Source organism: Symphalangus syndactylus, chromosome 12, assembly GCF_028878055.3.
Source record: "Symphalangus syndactylus isolate Jambi chromosome 12, NHGRI_mSymSyn1-v2.1_pri, whole genome shotgun sequence".
NCBI classification, from domain to species: domain Eukaryota; kingdom Metazoa; phylum Chordata; class Mammalia; order Primates; family Hylobatidae; genus Symphalangus; species Symphalangus syndactylus.
The window spans coordinates 75,250,658-75,273,709 of NC_072441.2; the positions used below are offsets into that span (position 1 = coordinate 75,250,658).

The 23,052-nt window shown below is 43.3% G+C and overlaps 1 long non-coding RNA gene and 1 pseudogene across 3 annotated transcripts; both read right to left on the minus strand.

Annotated features, from left to right (window-relative positions):
- Positions 1 to 23,052, minus strand: part of LOC134734237 (neuroblastoma breakpoint family member 11-like) — a 514,399-nt pseudogene that overhangs the window by 31,129 nt on the left and 460,218 nt on the right.
- LOC134734241 (uncharacterized) lies at positions 163 to 14,126 on the minus strand. Of its 3 annotated transcripts, none has more exons than XR_010117547.1 (5): positions 13,709 to 14,126; positions 9,198 to 9,468; positions 4,813 to 4,935; positions 2,543 to 2,684; positions 163 to 2,215 (listed from the first exon to the last, which is right to left on the minus strand). It is a non-coding gene; the product is annotated as an uncharacterized lncRNA (long non-coding RNA). The 3 variants fall into 3 exon arrangements; XR_010117548.1 differs by having other exon boundaries at positions 163 to 1,078; positions 1,992 to 2,684; XR_010117546.1 differs by having other exon boundaries at positions 163 to 2,684.

The window sequence follows — 23,052 nt, forward strand, 5'->3', positions numbered from 1 at the left end:
CAACATTGCAGGCTTCTTTCTTCCCCAAAGGGACCCAATCTCCCCTCAGTCAAGAAGCTCCAAGTCTCTGAACTGGATGCAACGTTATAAATTCCCACTATACTGACTCCATCAAGCTTCTGTCCTCAGAACTAGAGTTTATCAGTAAAAGATAGACTCATGGGAGTGTAGGCATTTATTCTCTTATTTTATATAAATCACAGCTAATGTGCATGAACAAAACAGACTTTGTAGAAAGAAAGTCACAGTTGCCACAGGAAAACAGCTTCGACATCCTCATGATGTTCCGTTGGTAGGACTTGATATGAAGCTTTCCTCCTCATGGGCTAGTACTGATCTGGGGGAAATGTCATCAAGCCCTCGATTCAGAGTGTAGCAGCTGGGGCTGTTGATTCGATAGGCCTCCTGCAGCTGGAGATGCAAGCAGTGCATTTTCATGGCCACCACAGGTGCCCTTAGGTTAGCATTCTTCAGAGCCAGAATCCAAAAAGCCACAGAAGCTCTGATTATTTCCCATTCCTCGTTCACCCACATAAATGGTTTCAGGTCCTTCTGGGGAAGGCCTGGAGGAAGATTTACAGCATACACTTGTGGCAGCATTGAAGGCTTCACTCTTCCTCAAGGGATCCAATCTCCCCTCAGTCAAGAAGCTCCAGGTATCTGAACTGGATGCCAGGTCATAAATTCCCACTATGGTGACTCCATCAGGTCTCCTTCCTCAGAACTAGAGCTTTTCTAATTATTACATAAGTTGATTTCTTAGTAGATTTCCCATCCATTACATTCCCAGACACCTCACAATGATTAGTAACCACCACATGTCCCTGCCTCTCAAGGAAATCCCTCCCACCTTGTTTCTAGACTGCCGAGTCCCATGGCCTGTCCTCTACTCTTCCAGAACCCTATTGTTCTCACTGACAGCAGGGAGGGCAAATCCATGCAGCATCTCCCGCCATGACCTCCAGTCTGCAGAGAAGAGGTGCCACAGGACCTTTACACGTGTGCCACTGTTCCCCTCACCTGTGCATTTCTTAACGCCTTGGTGAGGAGAATGTCTCTGGATCTTCCTTGATGGGAGCTAAAGGAACAAAGGTAAATAATGCTATGGGATCCACTGAGAATTGGGGCTGTGGAAGAGTGGCCACTGAAGTAATAGACAGATGCAGCTATTGCCAGATACTCAGTGCCAGAGCAGGGAAGGAGAGGGAAGAAATACGGATCTCACCTTCCTCTCACTTCCAGGCTCCTTCAGGTGCCCCCATTGCTAAACCTAACTAGAAGTGTGCATGCAGGGGAGCCAGGGATGCATTTTAGAAGGGACAAGCCCTGAGTGGCATAAGACAGGATGGAAATGAGTGGAGAGTGGATCTGTGGGAAGGAGGAGGGGATGTTATGGGGAAACAAAAGGAGAATACTAGCTAATAACACTAGGTGACACTAATATCCCAATGTCTGTGCTCGTATTCAGAAAAGAAAGCTCAGCATAAAGCATTCAACCAGGAGTCAAGATATTGTTATTTTCCACTGTTGTTCCAACAGCTGTATTATAACGGGCCAGTTTATTTCACGCCTTTCTAATTTGACCTAAAGTGCTATGTGGCATTGGGGCTGGTACAGCCTCGCTCAATTATGTGTTGAAGAGTATACAGAGACTGTCAGGCTGAGGGAAGATGCAAGAGAATATAAGAGATGCTCACAGGGAACAACAGACCACACAGCCCCAGAGGCGAGGGCAGCATCAGCCACTGTCGGCTGCTCATTTTCCCAGAGCCCACAAGCCTCAGCCATGCTTTGCTTCTGCAAGATGCTTCTTCACCTTTTCAATAAACCTGCCTGAATTTAAGCTGATGGGGGTTTATTTCTCCTTCATCATAAATGAAATTCTTCACCACAACAATCTCCAGTGAATTGTGGGCACAGCAGGCAGGCCCATCCCTGCTTCTGTTCCACTATCTCCCCTGTAGGTTGAAAAGGAGGAGGTACTGACTTACCTCCAAATGTTCCTCTGGCCCTGATATTCTGTGATTCTGGTTTCTTTTCGGCTACTTTGTTTTTGGAAGCATGTATCCTAAGGCGTCCAGTTGAAAAACCTTTGTCTACTGTGTCCAGGCATTCCTGGTGGTATTTCAGACAAGACTCTCTGGGGTTGCTGCACTCACAACCACTGAACCAATTCTATGACCATCCATTTCATGGCCACATGTTTGCTCATTTTCTATGCACATAAAGGGAGGGGACAGACAGCAAACTTGCATGTTATAAATTGTAACATCTTAAAAAGGAAACAAGGCAACACTTTGCAATAAAACCTTAAGATGCATTAAATTTAAGCCTAATGCAATAAAGAATGCCCATAAAATTCTTATCTAAAGAATGTTTAGAAAATTGTTGAACAAGGGAAATCATCATTCAAAGTGATATGAAGAAACCTTCTCAGCTAAGCATATGGGCTAGATTAGAGAGAAAAATAAAGGACCCATCTCTGCTCTGGAAAAACTACTGGTAGCATCTTTCAAAAAGCTCTCTGTGTTCGAGTACGCACCTTGATCCACAGGCTCACATTTGATCCCAACTGGTGGCTGCTTCTTGGCATTAACATTGGATTCCCAAGCAGTAAATCTTAGCAAGATCTGAGTTTCTCCAGGTACGATATTATTTTGTTTGACCATATTTATCCTCAAGGGCTACCAAGAAGGAACAAATAATTTATTTACCTCCCCAAAGGAAAAGGTTTTACCAATTAGACACTTTCTCACCATGACCCCAGGGCCCCCTATGCCCTGTTCACTTGAGTGCCGTGTGGCCTGACAGAAGCTCATACTGGTCACAGGGTTCTTTATATGATTAACCTCCTTCCTGAATCCCAACTTCATGGTGGTGGTGATGACAGGTGTCCTGTATCCCATGCTCATGTCCCTGAAGTCATCAGCCTATCTCCAGTTAGAAAAAATTACATGTATACAGAGAGGCCTCTTTGGAAGTAGCAAAAGCTTTCTCACCTTCATACATTAATGGTTGGAACGTACAATAGTATAAACACTTTGGGAAAAAATGTCTGGCATATTCTTACAGAACTGAACAACTATCTATTCTATGACTCAGTAATTCCTAAGCATTTATCCAAGAGAAATTAAAACATATGTCCAGAAAATGATTTATACAAGAATGTTCATAGCAGTTTTATTCATAATAGGAAAAACTGGAAATATTCAAGTATCTGTCAATACAAGAATGGATCAATAAACTTTGATACATTCATTCCATGGAATGGCTAAAGGAACAAACTGTTGACACACAAAACAACATGGATGAATCTCAAAAACATTTTGAGTGCAGTAGGAGCCATACACAAAAGAGTGTGAGAAAAATGATAAATAATAATGGTTTCAAGAAATGCAGAGCAGAGAGCCCAGAGGCAAAGACCCACAGGACACAGGGTCAGTCCCAGGCTGTGGTTCCTAAGAAACTCCTGCTGGATTTTGCCCAGCTCCATTTCCAAACTATTTTGGGTCAGTGGCTTCTTTATCCCCTCCATGTTCCCCCATTTTGAACTGGAATCACTGTAGTTGTTATTCTATGTCTGTCCCGTCATTTCACATCGGGGCAGATAAGCCGTTTCATCAGTTTCACAGGTCAACGGAGGTAAGGGAATTACATCAAGGATCTGTACTTAATGGACACCCTCAGAAGCCTCATTCACACCTGGTGTGGATGTTTTAGATGGGATTTTAAATTTTTGATCTGATGTGGTCTACATGACATTTTTCATGTTGAACTAATGCTTTAATGACATGAAATTTGGAAACCTTAGGGGAGAGGGTGAATGCATTTTGTAGATGGGAGAATGTGAGTGTCCTACTGTGGTAGACGGAATTTCTGAAATGGTCCCCAAACATGCCACACCCTTGTCTCTAAAGCCTGTTAAGGTGATGAGACACCATTCCTGTTATTATGTTATATGCCAGTTATATGACTTTAAGATGGTGAGGTGACCGCATGAACTGGATCTAATCACATCACTCCATACATGACAGAGCTTTGTGTGGCTGGTTGGAGAAGATGAAGTCAGAGAAGGCGGGAGCTTGAGAAGGACTCCATGAGTTGTTATTGGTTGAAAGATGGAACAGACAGGTAAGGAGGAAAGCAGGTGGCCTCTGAAGTCAGTGTCTCCCCGCTGACAGCCAGCACAGAAAAAGGGCCCTCAGTCCCCCACAAACAAGAATAGGAAGTCTTTCAATGTCTGTAGTGAACTTGGAAAAATAGCTTGAGCTCTAGGAAAAAAACACAGCCAGCCCATTCCTGGATTTTAGCCTCACATGACTCTGATCAGAGAACCAGCCACTTCATTCCAGACTTCTGTGGTTTCAAACCACTGGTTTGTGGTAATGTGATAATAGGCAGCAAGAGAAAACTAGTACAGGTGCCTGTCTCTCCTTTTGAATTTCAATTTCAGATACACGGATGCTAACCCCTCTAAGAGAAAAAAATCAATCAATCAATCAATGAAAGAACTATAGTAAAAATATTGCCCTCATCTTTATGTGGCTGTTCCAGAGCTCTTGTCACCTGAAGAAGACAATGAGAGGTATTTCAGGCACGTGAGGAGTGTGGCTTTACTGTTATCAATCACATTTCTGAAAGAATAAAAATGGTTCAGGTCAGGCAGTGGCTCATGTCTGTAATCCTAGCACTTTGGGAGGCCAAGGCAGGTGGATCACTTGAGGTCAAGAGTTAAGAGACCAACGTGGCCAACACAGAGAAACCCTGTCTCTACTAAAAATACAAAAATTAGCCAGGCGTGGTGGCAGGTACCTGTAATCCCAGCTATTCAGAAGGCCGAGGGAGGAGAATCACTTGAACCCAGGAGGTGGAGGCTGCAGTGAGCTGAGATCGTGCCATTGCATTCGAGCCCAAGGAACAGAGCCATAACTCCATCTCAAAAAAATAAGATAAAATAAAATAAAGATGGTTCACTACTTAACTCCACATATTATTATGTGAAAATGTATCACTCGATTTTAATAGCAGATTTTAAAAAATTCCTTTTCTTGTGCTCACCAGACAAGGTTTGGTAACAAATACCAGTCACCAGCACAGATGAACCAATTCAAGGAGAGCCATAAACAGGACTACTATTATGTTCCCCCAAAAACCATCCCTAGAATGCAATCTCTTCTCTACTTGTCACAAAACGAACACAATAGTCCACTACATAAAGTCCCAAACACAGGAAAATGTAAATATAATGAAGTCTGCTTTCCAAATATTTATTCTATTCAGACCCAGTCACGGGGACCAGGGATTAGGAAATGACTACAAAGAGGTTCAAGGGAATTTGGGGAAGTGACAAAATGTGCTGAAGTAGAACTCTGCTGATGGCTGCACAATTTGATAAATCAACTTAAATCATTGAGTTGTGCATTGACAATGGGTGACTTTTATAACAAGTAATTCTTTAAACGAACTTTTGGGTTTCTATTTCAACATGGATCACTTGTCCTCACAGCTAGAAAAAAGCTGAACGAACTGAAAGTCAACCCTTTTAGGGTGGACCAGAGAATTGAGGTCACAGGGAAAACTGCCACCCTAAAAATGAGAAACACAGGCTAACACACAAGGAGTCACAGCTCACAGGGAAGAGAAGCTACGGGAGACACAAGTGGGAGGAGCACTTAAATGGTATTGACAGATTACTAGAAGCTGAGGGTAGCCTGGCTAGAGCATTAAAAACTCCTTGAAGACCAGACTAAGGGGGAATCTCACACATTTCCAAGTTTTACTACAATGGTCTCAACCAGGTTCTCATGATGAAGTTCAGACAAACTCCCTGAGGTTTGGCACTGCCAACTTCAGGACTTACATTAAGCTACAGTAACCCGAGTAGTGTGAAGTTGGTGAAAAGAGAAAACACACACAAATAGATGCATGGAAAAGAATATAGAGCCCAGAAGCAGGCCTACATACAGTCCACTGATCTTCCATGGAGGTTTAGAGACAATTTAAAACAGCAAAGATAGCCTTTCCAACTAGTGGTGCTAGAACAGCTGGACAACCACATGCAAAAAAATAAATAAATCCAGGTATGCATGTTACACCCTTTATAAAATAAATCTTACATGTAAATGTAAGGTGCAAAACCATAAGAATCTAGGAGATAACACAGAAGAAAATCTCGGGGATCCTGGGTTCGATGATGGCTTCTTAGATACAAAACCAAAAGCACAATCTACTAATGAAAAAAAATTAAGTTGAGCCTCATTAAAATTAAAAACTTCTGCTCTGTGAAAGACACTGTTAAGGGAATGCAAAAAGCAAGTCACAGACTGGCAGAAAATATTTACAAAATAATCTGATGGAAAAACTGCTGTCCAAAATATATGAAGAATTCTGAGAATTAAAGAACACAAAGCAAAAAACAAAACAAAAAAAAGGTGAAAGATCTGAACACCTCATTAATAAGATATACAGATGGCAAGTAAGCATACGAAAAAGATGCTCAAAATCATTTGTCGTGAGGGAATTGCACATTAAAACAACAATGAGATATCACTGTAAACCTATTAGAATGGCTAAAATGCAAAAAGGTGAACACATCAAATGCTGTCAAAGATGAGGAGCAACCAGAACTCTCTACAGCTAGTAGAAATCAAAAGGGTACAGTCACTTTGGAAAAATTAAGTTCACTCAAAATCCTGCACATAAGTACTTACAGCAATTTTATCATAATTGTCAAAACTTGGAAGTACCCAAGATGTCTTTCACCAAGTGAATGAATAAACAAACTGTGTTGTAGCCATACAATGAAATCTGATTCAGTGATTTTACAAAACAAGCTATCAAGCCATGAAAAGACATGGAGGAACTTAAAGTACATAATGCTAGAAAGAAGCCAGTCTGGAAACCTACATACTATACAATTCCAACTCTAGGACATTCTTGGAAAGTCAAAAAGATAGTAGTAAAACGATGAGTGGTTGTCAGCGGTGGAGGAGAGGAGGAGGCATGAAACGGTGAAGCACAGGGAATTTTCAGCAGTGAAACTATTTTGCATGATGCTGTATTGGGGATTTAGGACATTACGTAATTGCCAAAACCCATAATCTGTAAAACTCAAAGAATGAACTCTAATGTAAACTATGGGCTTTAGTTGATAATGACGTATCAACAGTGGTTCATCAATTGTAACAAATGGACCACACTAATACAACATACTAATAGGGGAAATTGTGTGCTGGAGGACAGGGGAGTCTAGGAGAACTCTCTGTACTATCCACTCCATTTTTCTGTAAACCTAGAACTGTTCTAAAACAAAGTATCTATTAATTTTTTTAAATTAGGATGCATCAGCCCCATATCAAGGTTTTGGTGGCATCCTGTTATCGTTTGGTTAGTACTTGGCATTGAAGTGCACCAACCTGGAGTCAGAGCAGTTGGAGATTTCAATGCCTGTGCCATTTACCTCTAACCCTGGGGTGCCCCCAGAACACAGATAACAGATCAGTTAGGTAGAAGCAGCCTCAGTGATCTAGACCGTGCAGGCTTCTGGTAAAGACAGGGACAAACTATTTGGGTGGGCAGAACTTGGTGAAGACTAGGAACCACTGAGACTCAGCAACTGCCCCAGGGCACCCACAAATCAAAGGAGGAGGAGGCTGGGAGGAGCTAAGGGCTGCAGGATGAGCTCCCTGCCTGCAAGACAGAAGCAGCTCCAGAGATTTTGGTAAATAATGTAGGTTTCAGTACAGTGTGGTCTATTCAAAAAAGTAGAGAGAACGAAAAGGAAAGAAAAAGAGAGCATGAGAGGGAGAGAAAGAAAAAGAAGGAAGAAAGGAAAGAAGGAAGGGAGAAAAGGATAAAAGAAGGGAGGGAGGGAAGGAGGAAGGGAGGGAGGGAGGGAAAGAATAAAGAGAGAGAGAACGAGAGTGGGAAGGAAGGAAGGAAGGAAGGAAGGAAGGAAGGAAGGAAGGAAGGAAGGAAATGAACAAATTTACATGAAGATGAGAACATCCAGGGGAACTTACACCACCAGTATTTTCCATTAACAAGAACACGCTAACTAGTTCTTAGAGAGAGACGCACTACTGTAAAACTATATACTGTTTCCATGGGGTACAACCCCTTCTTCCTCCTCTGAAACACATTCTGTCTCTGGTCCACTGTTGCCAGAGACACTGAGTCTTGTCTTTAGATAAGTTCTGGTGCCCACAAGAATGAGATGAGACAGTGGACCCCAGAACACCAGGCCAAGACCTTCCCTGCTGCTCCTTGTCCACTCCAGAAGCTGGCCGGCTGCAGGTGGGGGCCTCAGCCCCTGGGTCTGAGGTCATCCATTTGCCATTCTCACTAGACTTCTCTCCTTGCACTGGCTCCCACTCCCCCAGGATCTGGTAGGCGGCCACGTGAGAAGGACACAAAGAGGCCATGCCCCTTTCTTTCTCCCCCTCTCAATGCCTGCAGTGGTGGGGTAGTAAACTGAGATTTACTCATTATGGGGCCTCTAGCCCAGAGCAGGGCCTGGTACCTAATAGTCACCCCATGAATGCTCAGTGAAAGAAGGTGTCCACCACAAGGTCCTGGGGAACCAAGAATTCCACTGTGGCCCATAAATTCTAAGTCCTACAGGATTCCGTAATGGGAGATGGGAACGGCCTTCAAAAGTGGCCACTCTTTTAACCCATTATACTGGCAACTGAGCCATGTTTCCCCATCCTGGACACATCTAGAGGGCACTGCCTAAAACCACACACATCTCCCCACTCAGGACAGTGCAGGGGACTTAGCCTGGGGGATGCGGGTGGACAGGGAGGGGGTGAGCCATGAAAGCTGAAGAGGAGAAAGCAGGTGAAAGGGGACAGCAGGGTAGAAACAGAGAGAGAAATGGGGGCAGAGAATGGGGGGTGAGATGGGAAGAGAGAGGAGAGAGATGCAGATCTAGCTACTAAGGAAAAGTCCTGAAGAGAACACTGTCCTCTCCTTAAGTAAAATCACTTTCACCCGACCACGGCACTGCAGGTTGAGGGTGGCACACGCTGTGAATATTTGTTCATTCATTTAACAAATATTAATTCAATATCTGTTTCATGCCAGGCAAGGCCCTGCGATGTTTAGGGCCCTTGGCATCTTCCCTTCACATCTGAGTCATAATAGAAAAAGGACTCTCTGACTGCATCGAGCTGGCAATGCCTCAGGGTTTTTACCTGTGGGATCTGGCAGCTCTTCATTCAGCCCACACCATGTGAGGCTGCTCTTGGTGCACCGAATGAGGAAGTTTCTACATCAGTGCCTCGGAGAGTCCACTGGAAGCCCTGGACAGTGGGAGTTGGTGGCACCCCCAGTGTGGAAGCCAAGAGCACACAGCACTGAAGCTCCAGACACCCTCAGGAGGACGGTAAGGGACAATCTGCTCGTGAGAGCCTGGGTCACCAGGAACATTTGCCTGGGTCTAAACAGGATTTGCCTTCAGATTGCCTATGAGATAAAAGAGAAATCAAGGTTAACATTGAGATTTGGGGCTTGGGCAACTTGAAGGATGGAGCTGCCATTTACGGAGACTGGGAAGACGCAGGCAGGAGCAGGTTGAAAGGTGGTGGGGAACTAGAATTGGTTGGGTTCCTGTCATATGTAATCAACAGTCCTCACCAGCCTCGGCAACATAGTAAGACCCCATCTCTGAAAATAAAAAATGAAAAATTAGCCGAGCATGGTGGTGCACACTTGTACTCTCAGCTACTCGGGGGGCTGAGGCAGGAGGATTCCTTGAGCCTTGAGTTAGAGGTTAGTGAGCTATGATGGCACCACTGCACTCCAGCTTGATGGGAAAAAAAATAAAGAGTCCTGACTAAATATTTGAGTAGCCAGGGAAGTCTTCACAAAGTAAGGAATATTTGAGGCAGATCTTAGTGAACAAGAATTCGATTCTTTCCATTAGGGAATTAAGAGTGTGTGGGTGTAGTTAGTTAATGCTTATTGAACTATCTTTGGAATCTCATCTACTGGTCTATCTAGTCTATCTGTACACGTATATTCTATAGGCTGTCTCACTGAGCTTTCGCTAGGTTATGCTACAGTAACAAAAGCCCCAAAATCTTAGCAGCTACACAAAGGTTTATTTTTCATTGACATTTCCTTTTATGGCAGGTTGACTGTGACTCTGCTCTATACAAGCTATTTTATTTGTTAGATGGTGAAAACCGTGACATTTGGAGATTGTTGAATATGGTATCAGTATGTTCATTCATTCATTCATTTAACAAATATTTATTCAATATCTGTTTCATGCCAGGCAAGGTCAAGTACTGAGAATACAGTGGTGAATAAAAGAGACAAAATCTCAAATTTCCAGGAGCTTATATTGAAAATGAGATTGAACACATAAAAAATAATCATAATAACAATAATGAATACTATATTTACAAATAATAGCTGTAAGAGATTTTAGTACCTGTTTTAAATTAGAAAAATATAAAAATTATTAAAACTAAAATGGCCAGATGTGATGGCTCACACCTGTAATCCCAACACTTTGGGATGCCAAGGTGGGACAATCAACTGAGCCCAGGAGTTTGAAACCGGTCTGGACACCACAGGAAGACCCTGTCTACAAAAAATAAAAAATTAGCTGGGCATGGTGGTGCATGCCTGTAATCCCAGCACTCTGGGAGGCTGAAGCAAGCAGACTACTTGAGCCCAAGGGTTTGAGAGCAACCTGGGAAACATGTTGAATCCCCATCTCTACAGAAAATACAAAAATTAGCCAGGCATGGTGACACACACCTATAGTCACAGCTACTCAGGAGGCTGGGGCAGGAGGATTGCTTTAGCCAGAAGGTGGAGGTTGCAGTGAGCTGAGATTATGCCAATACACTCCAGCCTGGGCAACAGAGTAAGACCCTGTCTGAAAAAAAAATGCAAAAACTAAAATAAAATAGCTATAAGGTTAATATAGAAAAATGTGTTCATATTCTTAGGCTAGGCATTGATTTCTTTTTTCTTTCTTTTTTTTTTTTTTTGTACAAGACAGAGTCTTGCTCTGTCAACCTGGCTGGAGTACAGTAGTGAAATCTCGGCTCACTGCAACCTCCACCTCCTGGGTTCAAGCAATTCTCCTGCCTCAGCCTCCTGAGTAGCTGGGATTACAGGTGCCTGCCACCACACCCGGCTAATTTTTGTATTTTTAGTAGAGACAGGGTTTCACCATGTTGGCCAGGCTGGTTTCATACTCCTGACCTCGTGATCCACCTGCCTAGGCCTCCCAAAGTGCTGGGATTACAGGCGTGGGCCACTGCACCTGGCCAGGCATTGATTTCTTAAACAGGACACAATAAGCAGTAACCATAAAGGAAAAGATGGATAAAGTATATTTCATTAAAATTAAGATAATCTGGCCGGGTGCGGTAGCTCATGCCTGTAATCCCAACACTTTGGGAGGCCGCGCCAGGGGTATCACTTGACCCAGGAATTCCATATCAGGCTATGCAACATGGCAAAACCCCATGTCTACTAAAAATACAAAAAACAGCTGAGCATGGTAGTGGTCTCTTGTAGGTCCCAGCTACTTGGGGGCTGAGGCACGAGCATCACCTAAGCCTTGGGAGGTCGAGGTTGCACTAAGCTGTGATTGTACCATTGCACTCCAGCCTGGGCAACAGAGTGAGATCTTGTCTCAAAAAGAAAAAAAAAATAGAGAATCTCCATTCATGAAAAACATCATTAAAAGAGTGAAAACGCAAGCTGCAGATTGAAAAAAGAGAAATGCAATCCATATATATCCTAGAAAGGATGCATATCCAGAATAAAGTATTACAAATCAACAGAAAATCATATCAATGAAAACTGGATAAAAAGATTTAACAGGCATTTCATAAAAGAGGACATATAAATGGCAATAAAAGATACTCAACCTCAATACCAGGAAAATGGAAGTTGAAACCACATTGATATATTACTGCACCTCTATTAGAATAACAAAATGATTTTTAAGTGACCAGCATCAGCAAGGATGTGGGGTAACTGTAATATTCCCTGCTAACGGATAAAACCACTTTGGGAAAATGTTCAGCCATATGTAATACTAAAGTTTTATCATTCATATAGCTTTAAAACCAACAATGCCACTTCTGCATATATACCCCAATATAGTAATGTTCTATTTCTTAATCTGTGGTGGTTCATTTAATAAAAACTCATAGCCTGTACTTTTTTTTTTTTTTCCAGACAGGGTTGCACTCTGCCATCCAGGCCAGAGTGCACTGGCACGATCACCGCTCACTGCAATCTCAACCTCCGGGGTCAAGCGATGTGCCCACCTTGGCCTCCCGAAATGCTGGAATTACAGGTGTGATCTACCACACCCAGATCACCTGCACGTTTAAAATTGTGAACTTCTTCTGTATACTTTAGTAACTTTTCGAAGATTTCTTTGACACAAAGTTCTCAGAACTCTTAAAGCTAGCATTTTAGAATAGAAAAAAAAAGAGCTTTTGGTTCACTGGTGAAATTTTACTAATCAAATTTAAAAACAAAAAGAAAGCTATTAACACGTATCAGCTCAGAACAAAGATTAAAAACTACCAGCACATCAGTTTTCCTTAACTTCGTGAAGCAGTGGGATTCATTCTCTCGGCAAAGAAAGGATGAACAACACTGTGACTCAAAGAAAAGATACCACTGCACGAAAAGGCCTTTTTTTTTTTTTTCAGAGGGAGTCTCGCTCTGCCACCCAGGCTGGAGTGCAGTGACAAGATATCTCCGCTCACTGCAACCTCCGCTCTCCAGGTTCAAGCGAGTCTCCTGCCTCAGCCTCCCAAGTAGCCTGGACTACAGGCGCCCGCCACCACGCCCTGCTAACTTTTTGTATTTTCAGTAGAGACGGGGTTTCACTGTGTTAGCCAGGATGGTCTCAATCTCCTGACCTCGTGATCCGCCCGCGTCGGCCTCTTAAAGTGATTCTTTTCGAAAGCAGCTCCACCAGCAAAAGGTAGGAGGAAAGCGAGGAAACCACTCCTCGCTTGGTTAACTCTTGGGTGAAAGGACGCCAAATGAGATGATCTAAGAAGCCTCAAGGAAAGACAGACAGACAGGCAGAGGAAAATCACAGCAACTCTTTGGACTGCAAACACCAACACCACAGTCCAACCTACCAGAAATCCAGTGGTTAATTTGAGGCTCGCCCCGCTAGTCATGAGGTGATTCAGTGATGGCTACAAACGCTCCTCAAGTGCATCCTGGACCTGGCACACCTGGCTTGCCCATCACCAGCCTGGAGACACCGCCAGGAGCGGAATCCCGGAGGCCAATAAAGACCCCAACTTTGCAAGTCGGGCGGGAGCACTCCTGCCTCTCAAGTTCCCAGAAAGAACCGCCTCGAGGGTGGGTGCGGGGTCAGTGTGCTCCACCGGACTTCCGAGGACGTGCCCCCCAAGCTGCTCCGTCCCTCCAACCCCTGGGATGCCACAGAACACCCGCCAGCGAGTTTCTTCCCCAGCGCCCAGGAGAGGAGGGCTGCGGGCTGCAGCGGCAGGCGAGGAATCAAGCGCAGGGAACTTAAGCCTGCGCAGGGAACTTAAGCCTGCGCAGGGAATTTAAGCCTTCGCAGAGCCCTGCGGTGCCCGACAGGGCCAGGCGCATCCGCCCCGCTCGCGTAGCAAAACTTGCGCGGCCCGCGCGCCGCGCCTCAGCCTAGCTGTGCACCCGTGGGGACCGGACTCACCTCCTGCCCGGCCTGGCGCGGTGTCCTCACCTCTGCAACGCTAGGTGGACTTCGCAGTAAACTTTAACTTCCCATCCAGGCGGCAGCCGTGCCGCCGTGCCTCGGTCCCGCTCCTGGCGCCGCAGGTCGCCCCTCCCGCGTTCCCAAAATCACCAGGCTCACTCAGAGCTCAGGCAACCTCGCGATCCTCACCTACCCCTCCCAGCACCGCCGCTGTCTCAACCGCCGCCCAGCACCTTGCCTGCGGCCCGCTGGCTCCTCAGGGTCCCGCTCGGCCGCGTCAGGAGATCCTAAGGCGCAGGCGCAGCGGGGCCTTAAAGGGACCCGGCCGCCTCTACAGCACAACGGGTTCGAGCAGGTTAGGGGCCGCGCGGGCCGAGAAAAGGAGTAATGGAGGACGGAGTGCAGCGGGGACGGGGAAATCCCTCTCTCCCCTCCGCCTCTCTTTCAAAGCACCAGCCCTTGACCCTGAAATTCGCTGATTTCCCCGGCCACTTGAACCGCCCCTGCCAAGTTAAAGAGGCGGGAGACACACCCCCTCGGAAGCGACCCCGCGTTTAGGACTGCAGGCCTCGCGCTGCCGTAGCGCCCCATAGTCTGACTTCCAGGCTCGGCCCGCGGGGCAGACGCACAGGCGTCGGAAGGCAGCCCCCAGCTTCCCCGAGACATGGCCTTAGGTCACTCGCAAAAACAACCAACGTGTCAATGGCACTTGTATTGATTTTCTAATTTAAATTTATAACAGATTTCGCAGATGGGCTTCCACTGAAATAAGCCTTTGAGAAAAAGAAAAACTTTTTTTTAACAGGATTAGGAAATACCAAGAAATAGTAAGTAAAGCCATGCCATCTACCCAGCTAAAAACTTTGAAAACTTGAAATTTTATCTAAGGCAAATGTTTGCATAATTTTAGGTCGTGCCATTATTTAAACTCAATTTCAATTAACAATTTCATTGCAACTAAATACATCTTCTATAAGAAAACTAAGATACATCCCTGATAATCTACCTTTCCCCTCCTATAGTCCATCCATCAGCAAATCCTACTGGTTTTTACCTTCCAAATTTTCCTTGAATCTGTCCTCTTCTATCTCCTCCATCACCAGCCTAGTCTAGGCTACCTTCACCTGGGGAGTGGGGGTGGAGAGACTACTGACCTAGTCTCCTTGTGGTTTACCCATGTCCCCTTTATCGCCTCTCTAATCTCAACACAACAGGCAGAGTGGCTTTTTCAAAATGTAATGTGACCCTGTCACTTCCCAGCCCAAACCACTTAAACACCTTCCCATTCTCTTAGACAAAACCTCCTAACTAGCCAAGCCCTGAATGGCCAGGCGCCTTGCCCACCTCTCCATCTCTTCTCACAGGTCAGACCAATTCCATTCTTTTCTCTCTGCTCCAGTCAAACTGGCCTCTTTTATTCCCTATTTACCCAGCTTCCTCGACTCTACAGAGCTTTTGCTCATGCTTTGCTCTGTGCCTGAAGATTCTTCCAACCCTCATCCTTCTGACAACAGCTGTAGTCTCCACCTCTGAGAGGCAACTTCTGACCTTCTACGGTGGTCCGTTACTCCTATCACGTGGCATAAAACTGTAATCGAGTGGTTACGTTGGGGAATGTTTTGCCATCAGCTCCGTAAGTCCAGGATTTGGTTTTGCTTAGTTCATGGTTGTATTTCCACATTTGTGAAATACATATTTGTTCCTAAATGAGAATGATAGATGTTAGAAGTTGAAGTAAATTCGGCATAAAGTCAGAGAAAGGTAAAATGTCACAATCTGATATTTGGAGTCAGAATCTAAAAACTTCAGTTATATTAAACCTGGTTTTATATCATTTTAGGCTGAGTTGTCGCAGGGATTCTTTGGGTAATCTTTAAAACTGAGTTCTCAGAGAGCCTTGTATAAACACCTGAATTAATAATGATAGCCCTGGGATGGTCCACATAAAACTAATAACATTGGTTGCTTCAAGAGAGGAAGACTGAGCCAGGCACAGTGGCTCATGCCTATAATCCAAGCACTTTGGGAGGCCAAGGCTGACAGATCATTTGAGCTCCGGAGTTTGAGACTAGCCTGGGCAACTTGGTGAGACCCTGTCTCTACACAAAATGCAAGCAAAATTAGCTGGGCATGGTGGTGGGCACCTGTAGTCCCAGCTATTTGGGAGGCTGAGGTGGGAGGATTGCTTGAGCCCAGAAGGTTGAGAGGCTGCAGTGAGCCATGATCATGCCACTGCACTCCAGCCTGGATGACAGAGCAAGATCCTGTCAAAAAAAAAAAAAAGGAGAGGGAGAGAAAGACTCTTGACTGGTGGCTACTGGTGGGAAGGAGGTTTTTACTACATCCCCAATTGGACCTTTTTATTTTAAAGTATGTGAAGATAAATAAATGACACAAAAGAGTGTATACCATCCCATTTATTTGAAATTCTAGAAAAGGCAAAATTAATCTGTGGTGAAAAAATCATAACAGCAGTTCCTTCTAGCAGGGGATTCACTGGGAAGGTACACAAGAGAAATTTCTGGGTGCTAAAAATGGTCTGTCTTGATAGGGGTATGAATTACATAAGTGTATTCATTTATCAAAAAATTCAGTTAACATTTCAATGAATGTAAATTTTATCTTGAAAACTTTAAAAATAATTTAAAATTTAAAATCTAGTAGCTAACACCTAATTGAGCACTCAATGTGTATGGGTATTGGCCAAAGCTATACGTACACAGTTTTGTTTAGTCCTCATACTGTCCTCACGAGGTAGGTATTATTATCATAACCCCCTTGCATATGAAGAAGCCCAAATTTAGTAAATACTAAATAACTTTCCTTAATTTACACCCCCTGGAAAATGGGGGAAGAGCTTTGAAAACCATCAGTCAAATGCCAGAAGCTATTAAACATAAGACCCTATAGAACTCCTCTGAAATTGTAATATTTTTGGTATATATATATATATATATATAACTCATCTACTAGATCAAGAGCTTCACAATGATTGAAATAATAGTTTGCTTTTTGTGTATTTGAGGTTTATGTGTTTATTTTATGTCATTATTTTAAAGATTGGGTCTTGACTGGGGACAGTGGCTGACGCCTGTAATCCCAGCACTTTGGGAGGCCAAAGTGGGTGGATCACTTGAGGTCAGGAGTTCGAGACCAGCCTATTAGAGAGAAACACCATCTCTACTAAAAATGCAAAATTAGCTGAGTGTGGTGGCGCATGCCTGTAATCCCAGTTACTCGGGAGGCTGAGGCAGGAGAATCACTTGAACCCGGGAGGTGGAGGTTGCAGTGAGGCAAGATTGTGCCACTGAACTCCAGCCTGGGCCACAGAGTGAGACTCCATTTCAGAAAAAAAAAAAAAAAAAAGACCGAGTCTCACTGTGTTGCCCAGGCTGCGCTTGGACTGTTGAAATCAAGCCATCTTCCTGCCTAGGCTTCTTCAGTAGCTGGGACTACAGGCACACACTATCATGCCCAATATTTTTGTCTTAAGTTTCTAAGGAGTCCCAACACTGCACCGTAGCTGTTCAATGTATTTTGAGTGAATGATTAAAAACAAGCTTGGTGTTGATTTTATTGGTACAATTTATATTTACATATGTAATATTTATATTATATGCTTTTTATATATTTATATGTGTGTAGGTATATAATTGGCACCAACTTAGCATTGCTGTGCTTAAGTGCCTGAGATGTATCTGAAATGAATAGACCTGAGGAGAGAAGCTTATGTCATTATCTGTGACCCTGCAGCACTAATCCTGGCTTACCCCTTTCTTTCACTCACCCTGAGCACATCAATTTATTTGGTGAAAGAGCTTACACTTTAACATCTCACTGAAATAGCTCATTCCAAAGAAAGAGCTTTGAATACCATCAGTCAAATGCCAGAAGTTATTAAACATTAGACCCTATAGCACTCCTCTGAAATTGTAATATTTTTGGTATATATATATATATATATATATATATATATAACTCATCTACTAGATCAAGATGCCCAGGCTGCACTTGGACTCTCACAAGTGTTTAAGCATTTGCATAAGTGAAATTTCACTGTGTGAGTTTCACCCAATACCACCTCTGCTCCAGCTCCTGCTACTCTACTGCTCATACTGTGGAACTCCACAGGTGGAGTAGAAGATCATCAGAGAGAGTTTTATTTGCAGTAAATTCGGTGTGCAACGGGCAAAGCAACGAGGAGTCAAGGTGAGGCAGGAGAACAGCAGAGGGAATTGGAAGTTGGATAAGGGAAAACTGAGTAGGAGCAGAAGCAGGATAAAGAGGTGGGTGAGCAAGAAGCAAGATAAGCAGAAGTTGAGCAGCGAAAACAAAAGTGAGATGGAGTAGTGAGTAAAAGCTTATGGCTGGCAGGATCCAGAGCAAACCAGTAAAAGGCATGCATATGAGAGAGAAAAAGTAGCCTTAAAATGACCCCGTATGATAATCAGCTCATTAAAGCTAATGCATATGGACTGCATATCATGGGTGTACTTAAAATTATGGGGTGGAGGTTGACACGGAAGCACACAGGGGACAAGTAACTAAGCAACCCACCTATCAATCAGAAGGCATGTGCTGGGTAGAGATTAGGCAGCACCAGGAAGAGGAGAAAAAAGAAAAAAAAAAAACATATAAAAAGAGCCAAAGCCCAAAGTTCACCAAACTGACGCTGATCTCATTTTGCAGAAGTCAGCCCGTTCTCCCCTCTCTGAGAGTGTTACTGTGCTTAATAAGTCTCTTGCTGCTTTGCTACGGGTGTGTGTGTCACTTCCAATTCTTTGTTAAAGACACACCTAGCTCCTAGCTAATGGCTCAGCAGGGCCAGATGCCCTGGCTCCCAGCCCGTCTCTGTCTTTCATGTATGCCAGGCAATGTATGTTTTCTCACTGAATCTTTGCCACACTTTTTGGAGAGTTAGGTGCCATTATTAACATGTTAATCATGTTCCATCTCCAATGGGAGATATGGAACCAAAAGCTCGAATGTGTAATTCCTAAACCTGAATTAGTTCATTGAGTCAGTCAGCCTTGTAAGCACTGGTAAGGAATTCAAGATGAAAACCTAAACATTATTTTTATTTCATACTAAAAATTTTTGACTCTGTTCCCACAGAGAAATAGAGTCTATATCCCATGGCCTTGAATCTGGGTGGTCTCTGTGACTGTTTGGCCAGTAAAGCCATAGCAAAAGTGAAGCCAGCCCAGATTCCAAGTCTACGCCTTATGAAACTGGTAGCTTTCACTTTCTGTCTCTTGGAACACTCTCTCTGGAAACCCTTAATCGCTGTGTAAGAAGTTCTACTACCCTAAAGCCACCCTACTAGAGAGGCCATGTGTAGACACTCCAGTCAACAAGCCCAGCTGAGCCCCACCTTCTAGCCAGTGGCAGTCATGTGAGGAAAGCCAGCCTGACCCTCCTGACAAGCCCACCCCCCAGCTGAAAACCATTGAGTGTCCTCAGTCAATTTGAAATAGAGTGGAAGAATCACCCAGCTGAGGCATGCCCAAATGCCCAAGCAACAACGTCCTGATATAATAAAATGATTGTTATTTTTAGCCACTAAGTTTTGGAGTAATTTGCTATGCTGCAGTAGATAATAAGAACAGAATTTGATACCTGGAAGTGGAGTGCTGCCATAACTATCTAAAACATGTGGCCATGGTTTTGGAACCAGACAATGAGCAAATGTTGCAAAGATCTTGAGGACACTGTTAATGAGAACAGAAAAACCTGAAGGAGACTTCTAGTGAATACTTAGAGGAAGATAGTACAGGAATTACTATTGGAGGCTGGAAAAAAGTGACCCTGGTTATGAAGTGGCAGAAATTTTGACAATACTGTTGCCTGTTGTGATCTAGACAATAGAATATATACCTAATGAACTGATGGATTTGGCTGGGTTTGGATCTCTGATAGGAATGCGAGAAGTGCCAAATGATTTGTTTTATGCATGTATAGTATTGTATAGAAAAAGGTGAGCTTAGAAGTGAAATGTTTATTGTAGTTAAATAATTAGTTATATTATTTTGTCATATTACTATATAATTCCTAGGAAGCAGGACGACTGAGATGTAAAAAAAGAATGTGGACATGTGACCAGTGATTTCAGAAATACTACAGACTAGGGACTGCTTTTTGCTTTTCATTCTATTTTTGAATGAGAATGCCAACTGCATTTTTCTTACCTTCATCTCAACATTGTGTATTGGGGACGGAGGAGCAAATAATGTGTTTCTTTAGTTCACAGGTCAAGAGGAACCATACTTGAAGAAACATACCTGAAGAGTCTCATCCATACGTGGACCTGATTTGGATGACAAGATCCTGCATCTTGAGCCTGATCTTGATGCTGCCTGGGTTCTGATGCCATCATGAGTTGAGAGTCTAGGGGTTTTAGAAAGGGTGAATGTATTTTCGCGTAGGCAAGGAACATAATCAATGGCCAAAATGTGCACTGTGACAGATTAAAGGTTGCTACAAATTCTCTGATACCCTTCCATTAAGAGGTAGGGCAGATATTCCCTCCCCTCAAATCTGGGTGGGCTCCATGATTTGCTTTGATCAACAGAAAATGGCAGCAGTGATGCTGGGCCAGTTGTTGGATCCAGGCCTTAAGAACCAACAACTTCCACTTAAGTTCTCTTGGAACACTGAGTCCCTGACTACCCTAATATCATGTTGGAAAGGCTACATGTAGGCGCTCTAGTTGCCAGTCCCAGCCAAGACCAGCTTTTCAGCCATCCCCATCACTAAATTTGTAAATGAAGCCATCTTGGAATCTCCAGACCAGCTCATTTGGCAGCTGGGTATTACCAAGTTATCTCTGCTGACTCCACATGGAACACAGGAATCACCCAGCTGAGCCCTGTTCAAACTATTGACCAAAAAAATAATGAGACATAATAAAATGATGTTTTAAGCCAGTAAGTTTTAGGATAATCTGTTACACAGCAGGAGATAACCAGGACGCTAATTATACATGCATAGAGTAAACAGAGGTAGGCATACTTTCCACATTGAATTGTGCTTTCTAAAGAGGTGATGATGAGTTACCTTTTTGTAAAGGTAATACATTTCAAATGTGCTAAGGATGCTTTCTCTTTTTCTTATCCATAAAACATGCAGACAATAGTCACTCTCTCCTTAGTTCATAAGAATTTTGAGGCCGGGCGCGGTGGCTCAAGCCTGTAATCCCAGCACTTTGGGAGGCCGAGGCCGGCGGATCACCAGGTCAGGAGATCGAGACCATCCTGGCTAACATGGTGAAACCCTGTCTCTACTAAAAACACAAAAAATTAGCCAGATGTGTTGGCGGGCGCCTGTAGTCCCAGCTACTTGGGAGGCTGAGGCAGGAGAATGGCGTGAACCCGGGAGGCGGAGCTTGCAGTAAGCCGAGATCGCGCCACTGCACTCACTCCAGCCTGGGGGATAGAGCAAGACTCCGTCTCAAAAAAAAAAAAAGAATTTTGAGAGGAACAAATGAGATAATATATGTCAAAGGCATCTGCAAAGCATTTCTCACTAAGCAAATGTAAGATGTTATTACTTTTATAGAAATTTAAGTAAAATACAGGGTTTTGTGCAATTTAAATAATCACCTAGTTTCTATCAACTTTGGAAGTTTAGCTAATCACATATCTGATTCTTCTACATACTCAGGTATTCATACACAGGTATAAAATTGCTGTCCAATAAACAGACTTTCTTCAGTACTAAATTAAAGCAATGCTTGTTAATAAAATTTCAATAACACATTTTAGCACAATGTTGACATGTAACACATATATTTTAACTCAAATATGTAAAGCACAACTGGTATTAGTTAATTCAATCAAGCACGCAACTCTTGAAGGAGGTGGGAGGATGCAGAAAACAGCTAGCTTGAAATGGAAACTACCTCGTGCTGTCGTTCTGCCTCATCTTGGTTCATGATGAGAAACACACTGTGCCTAAAAGAGAGATAAAGGGGTGTTAAAATACTTTATTCTGTAGCACAGAATAAAGTGTTATGAAAGTACAGAAGTAGACACGTGCATTGTTTCTTGTTAGGAAAGCTGAGACTGTGGAAAACTTGCTGAACTTCAGGTTACTGAACTCAAATATAATGTGATGTTTTATGCTTTTAATGATAGTTCTTCCCTCTCAGAAATCTAGCATGTATAGTCTTTGAAATGTCTTTTCCTATATTTACTATCAAAAAGATAGCTAAAAGCATATAAACACATGAGCACACGTGCATACAAAAAATTATCCCTTGGTAGCACTAGCAGTGTCTGCTCTTAACTCTAACCTTTCATTTGAATGGACAGTACATAGTGAATTGTCCAGGATCTCGGCTATCATGTCATGCAGTCACCTCTGCATCAGCTCCGCCTATCAATGCCTCTTTGGAGTTGGGCTCCATTCTGCAGAGCAGATAGAATTCCGAAAATCCTGAGCCCCTGTCTCTGTGAGCATGTTTGCCAAGCACATCAGAAGATGGGTGGTGAGATGCTGTTCACGTATTGGCCCATTATCCCTTCAATATATGGAGCTTCAAGGATTTTCAGGGCCATATAACTGAAGAGAGTTTACCACCACCTACCAGAGGAAGGACCAAACTCTGATTGGAGAAATTTTGAAAGTGTAACTAATGTTTGTTTCCATCCCCCTTCAGCCAACACCTTTAATGCACTCACACCTGACATTCAGGGAAAGTGCTAAAAAACAAAAACCTTTAGTAGAGGCTTGGAAAACATGGGCAAGACAAGACCCAGAATTCATTCTCATTTAGCATGTTAGACTGACTAGTAAGTAAAAAGTAGCAGAAGTATTGAGAGCTTACCAGATATCCTCACAACAACCCTATAAACTAGATTATCATCCTCATCCTACAAATGAGGAAACCAAGGAATAGGAAATTGAGGAGCCCACTCAAGGTCACATGGCTGTCATTTATTGAAAGGAAAGAAACATCCAGCTCTTTGGACTTCAAGCCTGAGCCATGAGCCTGGCCACTGAATTTTTTTTTTTTTTTTTTTTTTTTTGCTTTGGATCATGAACCATTTTCTTTTTTTTTTATTAATTTTTTTTGCACACAAAACAATAAACATTTTCTAAAAATACATACAAACAAAAAGATGCGTATCAAACAAATTAGGAAGGTTGCACATGGGAAGTCGGGGAATAGAAATGGGGGGTGGGAACCAAAATAAATGAGAGAGGGACTTTATATGGATCAGTGATAACAGCTCAATCCTCCATTTGACAAAGAAGGAGGAGAAGGAAGAGGAAGAAAAAGAAGGTGGGATAAAGGATCAGAAAGGGAGGAAAATAGAAAAAATTAGAGTATGACTCCA